This window comes from Astatotilapia calliptera, chromosome 8 (assembly GCF_964374335.1).
Source record: "Astatotilapia calliptera chromosome 8, fAstCal68.1, whole genome shotgun sequence".
Lineage (NCBI taxonomy): Eukaryota > Metazoa > Chordata > Actinopteri > Cichliformes > Cichlidae > Astatotilapia > Astatotilapia calliptera.
In genome coordinates this window covers 8,041,951-8,052,320 of record NC_137429.1, presented here as the reverse complement: position 1 = coordinate 8,052,320, position 10,370 = coordinate 8,041,951, and the positions used below count along the sequence as shown (strand labels likewise).

At 39.6% G+C, this 10,370-nt stretch overlaps 1 long non-coding RNA gene across 1 annotated transcript; it reads right to left on the bottom strand.

The window, feature by feature from the left end:
• Positions 1-5,183: 5,183 nt before the first annotated feature.
• LOC145430273 (uncharacterized) lies at positions 5,184-10,156 on the bottom strand. The gene is made up of 2 exons (XR_013910740.1): positions 6,837-10,156; positions 5,184-6,753 (listed from the first exon to the last, which is right to left on the bottom strand). It is a non-coding gene; the product is annotated as an uncharacterized LOC145430273 (long non-coding RNA).
• Between the last annotated feature and the right edge of the window lie 214 nt (positions 10,157-10,370).

Below are 10,370 nucleotides of genomic sequence, written 5' to 3'. Positions count from 1 at the left end.
TGGGCACAGTGTTTACATTTAGAGTCTCTACTCTCATTGCCATACTCATGCCTTTCCTTCTCTCTGGCTGACATGTCTCCTCCTGTTCCTTTATCCTTGGCCAACAGTTTCCACTGGGACCCTTTTTGCTAACAGCACCAGACGAAGTTGCTGTTAACCCAGGCCCTGACTGATCTGGTGTGGAAATCTCATTATTTATGATCTTCATGTCTGATTTGACTAAGATTAAGATAAAGATGCCCTTCCTGGCACAATCCGCCCCATTTATCAGGGCATGGGACCAGCCCTAGGAGTATATTGGATCTAAAATAGGCAATTAACCTGTATTGACCAGCTGTCACTGCTCAGTAGGACTTTTCTTGTTTTGTTAGACAAACAAAATTGCGGCATTTTATATTTGTATTTTAATGCACAAATTATCAGTCACTGAAATGGGGTCAACACTTTACAAAATCTTATTTTAAAATGATTTTTTTAAAAACAGTTGCAGCTTTGAGTTCCCTGTTGACTCTCAGTTAAATTGGCAGTCCTAGCAACTCATTTTTAACAATCATTAAGTTTTGAAAGGGAGGATTTACTTATTTTACATTTAACCACAAATAAAAAGAAAGAGGAGTCTGAGGCTCCTTTCTTCTGCTGAAAACCGCCTCCACCATCCATGAATGGAAACCTCAGATCTAGAAAGATTTATGGATCTGAATTAGCATCTAATAAACCAGTGAGCTACTATTATCGCCAATAATAACTATTGCCAGTCTACCAATATCTGCATTTATAATGTCCAAAGATTGCAATTAAAAAGAGACGAAAAAAAAGAAAAAAAAACACCCTTCAACCGTGTTGTGTTGACATTGCATAGTTTGTCCTCCAGAGGGCACTCTGTCACTTCTGTTTTAGCAACATGTGTTTTCAACATCACAAACACAAATTGAACAGAGCGTAGAGTACATGATAGGTACCCAGAACAAATGTTAGAGAAATCTGCTTCTTTTGTTTTGTGCTCATATTTATTGATGATATGAGGACATACGATATGAGACTGTATGGACTGAATCAAAAAGTTAACCACTTCTAGGTAAAAACATGCTCTACGTTTGGTAAAAGGAAAATTCATGCCACATATACAAATTAAAAACAATACCATAACTTCCCAGACAGAACCATGAGACATGTCATGATGAAAAACCTTCAGACTTACCAACACGTGGAGCTGCTGTATGTTCAACTACAATATTTATGTTACACAATGTAAACAGAGGGGTAATGGAATTACTTGACCTTAAAAAAAAACTGTTCATACTGTATCTTTGCTTGTATTTCACCATTCTCCTGCTCTTACCACTCTTTCTGCCTTTGTCTTCATATCGCTCCTCTGGACACTCGTGCACCTATGACCCCTTGTGTGGGTAGAGATCGGAGAAATCGGGGAGCACAAAAGGACTAGCTGCTATTAATTTTGCCCAGGCAACCTTCACAATAATCCAATGAGACAGCCATTTAATTGCACTAACCCTGAGCCTGCAGCACGCTTGCCTGTCCCAGCGATCTCAGTGAATACCAAGGAGCCATCTTGCTTCAGGTTCATTACAGGAGCAGAAAGAAAGTGTTGGAGGTTCAGCGTGAGTGTTGTTCTTTATTGTTCTTTTTTTCTACTATTTCCATCCCAGTCCTCCACAGATGAATCAAATGACGTGTCAAGGAAGGTTAGCAACAGTCATTTGTGGTTTTTGAAAAGAAACTCTGGAGTATTGTCCACTTTCAATAGTGAGTTATGGCTTGCTGAAGGTCAAAATTTTTAGAATAAACACCGAGAATTGTATATGCTCCAAAGGAAATCCATGAAGTTTACTGGGTCAAAGTGTCATCCCTCTTTTTTTTAAATACAGAAAACAAACAACCTTGCTCCTACACGCATAAAATACAGGCTGGCTTCTTTCCACTCATACAGATCATGATCAATTCAATAACACATTCACACAAGTCTTTTTATATTAAAAGTTTAGATGGACACTGAAAGTCTGGGCACAAAGTTAAACTTGAACAATTTTGATAACTTTGTTCATCGAACTGATGTAAGTTAAAACCATGGAAGCCAGCACACTGTTGTCTTTTGTCTATATTCCACCTTTTTTCATTTAAGCACAGGCTGCAACTGGCCCGGGGGCAGATATTCCTTTTGGGCTCTAATCACCACACAGTACTGAGCAAACACACTCACATCTTCTTCAACTAGCCTACCACAAGCCCAAAACAGATTAAGCTTTGCTAAAGTAACACAGTGACAACTGTTCACGCACTGACCAATTCAACAATAATTTCCAGTGGACCATGTTAGAGACGAGTGTATATGTTCAACATATACATGGTAACTGTGCTGGTTCTGGGTTTATTTTTGTTCTTGTGTTGTTCACTATTTAATATTCTGTTTAGTTATAGATTGTGAGTTCAGTTTTTTTTCTTTTCTGTAATAATAGTAATGCCTCTATGCTCAGTCCTTACTTCTTACCACTGCTACTCTTGTTTTCTGGTTTCTGTTAGTTTATAAAAGTTGTAGTGTGTGTTTGAGGTCATCCCTGTCTTCCCTTGTGGCTTGCTGTCAAATCTCAGTCTCTGTGTCAAGTATTCTTTTTTTGTAAGTTCCTGTTTTACTTTGTCTCTGGTGCCTTAATTTAAGCTTTACTTCCTATCTCTGATTTTTGGATTCTGTTCACCTGCGTCTCCATCATTCCCCAATTATTCCATCCTCTCTCCTGCTCATCCTTTTCAGGGTCACAGGGGCTGGAGCCTATCCCAGCTGTCTTTTCTTATAAGAGGCAGGGCACACCCTAGTCAGGTCGCCAGTCTGTCGCAGGGCTAACACATAGACACAGACAACCATTCGCACTCACATTCACACCTCTGGGCAATTTAGCGCAGGGGCGTCCAACTCCAGGCCTCAAGGGCCAGTGTCCTGCAGGTTTTAGACCTCACCCTGGGTCAACACACTAATCAAATGATTAGTTCATTACCAGGCCTCTGGAGAACTTCAAGACATTGTTGAGGAGGTAATTTAGCCATTTAAATCAGCTGTGTTGGTTCAAGGACACATCTAAAACCTGCAGGACAGCAGCCATTGAGGCCTGGAGTAGGACACCCCTGACCTAACCCCCCACATCTTTGGACTGTGGGAAGAAGCCAGAGTACCCAGAAAGAACATTCAACTCCACACCTAATGATGGAATTGAACTCAGGACCTTCTTGCGCTGAGGCAACAGCTCTAAACACTATGCCACCACATCCCCAATTGTTATTATGCTTTGCATACCTATAGTGGTAGGGTTCATGGATGTAAGAATGGGAACGCATAAGTTTAATAATTCAGTATTAGACATTAGAGGAGAGATCAGCTTCGTGTGTGAATGTTTTTTCGTTGCCTTTCAGGATTTTAGTGAATAAGACCTGCTAATTTAACATGACACACAAACAATGACACCCATGTGACACAGTGGCCTATATTTACTTCAGCTGGTGGCAGATTTTTTTTAGAATAATTTATTAGAGGCATTCTTTATTTCTAATTTCCCGATGGATATCATATGTAGGAAACCTGCACTCGACTCAAAACAATTCCCTATTAAAATTACTTTTAGACATTCTTGACACAAAACTTGAAATTGTGCTTTTTTTTTTTTCAAATAAAAAAAAAAATCTCAAGTTTTCATTGCACAGAAAGTGTTTTTCCTCTTAACAATGCTTTTCATTGTGAACGATTTGAAGGAATGCAGAAATCCATATGGTAAATGTTTGCAGTAGATGCTGTGACAGTCACTGGTTGCAGTCATTTATACGGCAGGTTTGTTCAGTCATTAAACAGTTTTTAAATGCGTTGTGTAATAGCCTGACTCATTTGTTAGGCTGGTGCCGAGGATGTGCTTCAGTCAGTGGAAACCATCTTTAAGTGCATTTTGTGCCATTTTAAAATGTTTCAGCTAGTAGTTAAGAGGGTGCCCAGCGTTAAACTTTGTCACTGAATAAAGTGTAGAGTGAACAAAATGCCAAAAAAGGAGAGAAGATGGCAGAAATTTTTAAGCAATGCACTATTTCAGATTATATAACGAGACTCATGGAGCCAGTGTTAGTCTGTTACGGTTGCTTTCTTTTCACTTTGTGTTACCCCCCCACCCCAGATAATACTTCCTTTTTAAGTGGGGTGTAACATAAGTGGGGGCTCGTCTGGGATTAATTTTGAACATGGCAGAGTTTAGTCTGGTAGATTTTTAAAGCTTATCCTACCATATAACGGCTTGATGTGTGTAGGAAAGATGATTTATATGCAGTTGCCTCCCATTACGAAATATCTGTATTTAAATCTATGAAGAAGAGCGAATTAAAAGCTCGTGTGGTTAGTGGGTTGATTGAAAAGGGTGTATTCTTGTTGGAAGTAGAAACGGAGGATGCCGCTTCAGTTTCTGTCTGATGAGCCTGAGGTTTGTGCTGAGGAGGGGACAGGGACACCTGCTGTGGTCAAACCAGAGGGGGGAGCCTCCACCGTCTCTTCCACGGTTTAAGCCATTCTCTATTGAATCCACTAATTCCAGTGTAAGTGCATGCTTAAAGGTATGTTTGACCCGTCTTCAACTTGAAGCCAAAAAACGGGCGTGGCATTTTGAGATGGCAGTCTTTATGCAGTGGCTGATGAGCTGCAACACATCTCAGCTGTGGTTTATGAGACAGATATCCAACACAGAAGGAGGAGAAAAAGCTATCTCACATATAGCCCCTAGAGGTCAGCAACCTTAACACAGTCATCCATTGATTTAACTTAAAACCTGTGACTAAGACCATAAATTCATCAAGAAAGTATTTAGTGTTTTGCCCCTAGCCTGTCATAAGAAAATATGCAAATTGAAAATATTTTAGTTGGCTTTACTTTTTAGACCAGAGTGAGGGACTACAAAGCAAGTTCAACATAGCCAGTGTTTCTTTGTATTAGCTAGCCTGGCAAAACCTAAAACACCAGGCAGGCTCTGAGTAGTCACATAAAAGGGGCCGTTTGGCTTCTCCCTTTACTCTTCTTCCACACAAAATCAGTCTGAACATTACCCATTTTACAGACATTAACAGAGAAACAGGTGGAAAGACCATAAATAATAAAACTGCAACACTGCTGTTGTAAATAGCATGTCAGGAATGCTGCAGAAATCTGCCAATCATATGATTTAATTATCACAACTAAATAGGAAAACATATGTCAAATTAATATATTTCTTTTACTGCTTGCTTTGCTCTCTGTGTTTCAATTTTCTTCTGTAGCTGCACACTGGGGTCTGAAACTTCAGGCTACTCGGTGTATTCAGTTCTGGCATCCTCTCATCTAATAAAAGAGAGACTTGGATGCTAGAAAGTGAAATTAATTTTATTGATTGATTATTCCAGGTGATAAATAGCCTCTAATGTGATTCATTTTCACGAGTGTGTTGTATTAGCTGCAATTCCAGCAGTTTAAAAGAGACGTTGTAGCAGATCAAGAACAAACATCCATTTATACATTTTCTGTATCACTGACTGAACGTATGCATTCTTACTTTAATGTAGCACAACAAAATGTTTCTGCAGCAGATAATCTATACATCACTTAAAGCAAACTGTAAACAAAAGAATGACTGGAAATGTGGTCGTTCCAGACTCAACATACCACTCTAACCAATTAACCTTGCTTTGAGGATTTGTCCATCTATTATATACTGTCTTTGTATTCTTTATCTGCAGATAGAGTTCAGGTACAGAAGTTCAGATTTTCTTTTGGCTTGTTTAATAAATTTAACAGTTTCCAGAGGTGGAGCATAACAAAATACAAATACTTGTTACTGTACTTCTGGTGGCTGTAGACTTCCATCAGGAGAAGCAAGACAAGGAGTGCTTGCCCGGTCAAATGAGATATCAGTCATTACATACCAGAGTGAAAGAGATTTCTCTTTCCTTTCATCTGAAACAGCACTCCTCCATAAAGCTTCTTTCTTGTTTGCATTCATTCTTTAGATTGTTTCCACTGGATATTATTGCTGGAAGCACACTTGCCTTGGATCCCATTGAAAATTGTAGCGTGTCTACATTTTACAGGCATGTCTGTGTCCCATTAACAATGGCTGAAGCTTATCAAGCTGAGAGGCCAGCAGTATTTCCTGGTTGTTTGCACATGTGTATTGTGGGAAAACCTCTGATGGTAAACTGATGGGGGCGTGATAGACAATTTGCCACAGGCTCTGCTTTCACTGCTCTTAAATCAATTACAAGTCACACTTTGTGTGGAAACAGAGCTACCATTCACAAACGTTCAAGCTTCTGTGATTTACCATCTTAAAAGATACATTTTCTTTTACTGACCACCTTTTCCAGCATGTGTTGCATAGAGAAGATGGAGTCCAGTGTGGAAAAACCCTTTAACTCCATGTGTGAATGTTAGCAAGGAAAGCCTTGATCATAGAGAGGAGTTTAATAAAACAGGCAGGTGGAACAGGTGCAGGCTGAACCTGGGACTTTCATTATAGCATCTCTGAGAAATCACTATTATTGTCACGGTATGGCATGGCACACCGTGGAAGGAGTGGGGAAGGAGGACCCAGGCGCGGTGCTCTATGTATAGGCAGTGTTTATTTACAAAGTGAAAAACAACGTAGCAATAAATCCCCGTGTTCTCCCAGACTCCCGTGTCGTGTCTCCCCGTGAATAGTCCGTGTTTCTGTGCTCGCTGCTCCCGTGTCTTCCACGCTCCTCCTGCGGGAAACAAAAGACGCAGCCGTCAGGACACATACAACTTGCGGGCATACACACACTAACTCGGTAACAGGACGACTAACGTGGAGTCTCATGCAATGATCCCGCGTCGGTGGGAGCTCCAAGACTCTCCTAAGTAGCTCCCCCGACGAGCCCTGATCAGCGGCAGGTGTGTGGCTTCGGGTGTGGCCAGTCCTTCCGCAGGGCCACACCCCTCAGGCCTGCAGGTGGCTGAGCTCCATCCTCCAAGCATCCCCGCAGACCTAAACACACACACTCACATCTACAATCATGGAGGAGAGCAGCAGCAATACCAAAATACATATAATAATAATAATAATAATAATAATAATAATAATAATAATAATAATAATAATAATAATACATAACTGCTCAGGGATCCTGGGTCGCCCAGTCCCAGGACCCTGACAATTATGTTTAACCAGCTGTTTGGCCAACACACCACCTTCATTTTTCAATATTTCACCCCTTCTCTCAAAATATATAATTTTATAAAATATGATGTCAGTTAAAAGTAAATAATTTCTGATACAGTGGTTCCTCGTTTATCGCGGTAGTTACGTTCCAAAAATAACCCACGATAGGTGAAATCCGCGAAGTAGCTAACTTTATTATTATTTTTTTTTACAGCTGTAAAACCCCTCACTACACACTTTATACACTTTTCTCCGACAGGCATGAACATTTTCACACTTTTCTCTCTTGTTTAAACACACTAAAAGTTCAAACCTTCGTAGAAAAATAAGTCTAGTATTATAGATTAAAATGGTGCAAAACATTTCATCGACATTTTTGTGTTTGTTGGAGAAAACTTACAAACATACAGTACAGCACTTCAGAGTCACACTGCTAGCGATTTAGATAAATTTGACAAGCTGAACGCATTCTGTACTGTAGAGGAGACACGGCACGAGATTGATTGACAATGGTCTACAGCCAATCAGAACGCAGAACACAATGTGCTGTAAAAAAAACAAAAACATGCAAAATTGGACAAAAAAAAAAATCCGCAAAACAGCAAGACCACGAAAGGTGAACCGCGGGAATACATTTGATATTTATTTAATTATACAATTAATATTATAGTACTTCGGGAATGGGTGTAGGAAAGTGAAAACATCCATGAAGGGTACAGTGAGGATTTAAGTTTAAGGCATTTGAGATTTTCTTTATTTTCCAGCACTGTTTGTCATCAAACATCAAACCAATTTCAGTTTAAATAGAGGGGACAATAACACATAAAAGGCAATCTTTTTGGTGTATCTGTCACTGGTAGTTTTTTTTTTTTCATACAATGAGATAAAAGAGGCAAAAACATTTAGTTTAGGCATCATTTGTAACACTATACTCCCGGGTTAAATTGGGCTGAAAAGATCTCCAACAGCATTTTTTCTGCAGATTATAATAAGCTGTGGTGGTGGTACTTTAGCATCTAGCTAGTGCTACACTCGATGAGTGACCTCCCAAAAAAATATCTGACCATTTTTAATGTAGGTAATTTCAAATGCGTTTCTTTTCAACAAATATCAGCAAACAAATTAATTAATTGTGTGCACTTGTCACACAGTGCGTTTGCTAGCTAAAGGTACAGCTGCTGTATTTAACAGCTAACATGCTAACTATCCGTTATTCAAAGGCTCGCCACACGCCATTCCCCACAGCACACTACAGCAGAACATCCCGTTAATACATTGTTTTACACAAAATTAATAAACAAATGAGAAATACATACAACTGGTGTCAGGCACGTGCCCACTAAGCACTTATTACCCTCTGTGTCCATCAGTTGAGCAAACAAGTTTTATGTATCTGTAATACTTAACGTATGGCTACGGCAGACTTGCAGTGATTACTGCAGCCAGCCTCACCTAACCGGCCACACCGAGAGGGAGGCAGTGTGTCCCCATTGCACTAACATTTGTGGCACGTGGAATAATACTACATAAATACTGTTACATTAGCTTGCTGCGCTGTGGTAAATTTACAGTAAAGCACTATTTTGGACTGATGCAAAGTGGCTGTGGTATGCATGATCAGTGTTAGGTTACATCAAAATGTAAAAAAACAAAAACAAACTTGTATTTACATGTGCTAATAGCACACGGTTTACTTAGCTTTGCAGCAAAATAGCTGGTAGATATGTCTGTACTTCAAAGAGCTACTTTTTACCATCACACATTTCAGAGCCTGACCTTTCTCACTTTTACTTGGGTAAAGTAGCTGTACTTCAACTTTTATTAGAGTATTATTTAACACAAGTATCTGTACTTCTACACAGGTTACAGATGTTTATATTTTTGCCACATCTGACTAGTTCTCATTTCATGATGGCTGCAAAAATACTAGCAGGGTTAGAGAGGTGTTCTTAAAAGGATTTGGGAAGTAAAAACAAATTACTCTGTCACTAATCAGAAATCCTAAATATCTTAAACTGACGTCAGATGAATCAGGCACTTTAGGAACTTCTCTTTTGACATCGTATTGGTCCTTCATTCTGTTAGTCTTGATTCACTTCCTCTTTATCTACTCTTTTTCTGGCCCCTCTTTCAGCAGCTATCCCTTCACTGCAGGTAATTACAGAGCAGCAGCACCATGGTCAGTAAAAAAAAAAAAGGCGAGGCCAACCACTCCAGGGAAAGGCACATGATCCATTAGCTGAGCACTGGGCTCGACGGCCCATTCCTCATTCCCATTTGTCTTTCCCTGAAATCCCTCCACTCTTCTTATTCCACTTTGCTCCAGACATCATCTTCTACTCCTCCATCAAAAGACACACATTTCAGCAAATTAAAAAGAAAAAAAAATGCTTCAGAGCTACCCAGAGCTTTTTTACATACCTGAATATAACAGTACACCCTCCTTAATAGCCAGGCAGTCAGTCGGCAAGCCAGCATGTGCTTTTAACTGAATCACTCACCATGGGAATTTTGACAAAACAGACCTCAGCTGCTTTGAATTCAATAAAAGGAAATGGAATATATTTCAAATATGCTGGTACTGCTTCTAAAGAATATAACTGGCCTACTGAGAGGTCCAGCCTAAATAGATTCAAAGAGTTTTTCATTTTCATATTTTTTTTCATTTCGTTGCAACTGTGTGATGACGGAAACACAGACAGAGGATCAACAACCTGCACAAAACCTCCTCAGCTATAGATTTTCTCACTATTAATTGACATTAAAAAAAATCTTGTGTCAACAATAATCACACACGAGACAACGTGGGCATTCTAACAGTGCAAGGAAGGCAAGATTTCCCATTATACATCCGTTAAAATATACCAAAAAGTCTCTCACCATACAAATCAAACAGCTTTCTGTCTACATGATTTCTGTTAGAATCCATCCTGTAAATTGCTTCTGTCTCTTCAACATTGCTGGAATCTGTCATTTTCATGGGAGTACCTATGTCCGTTCAATAAAGGCTGTGATTTTTCAATCTGAGAAATCAGATTGTTTGCAAGTTGTGGAAAACCTGAGGCTTTTGAAGGGAGACTGATAGGAGACTAGTGTGATAGCCAAGCTGCCGCTGGCTCTGCTTTCACTGCTCTGAGATCAGCTATGATAGACATGTTATTACACATGGAAACAGAGACA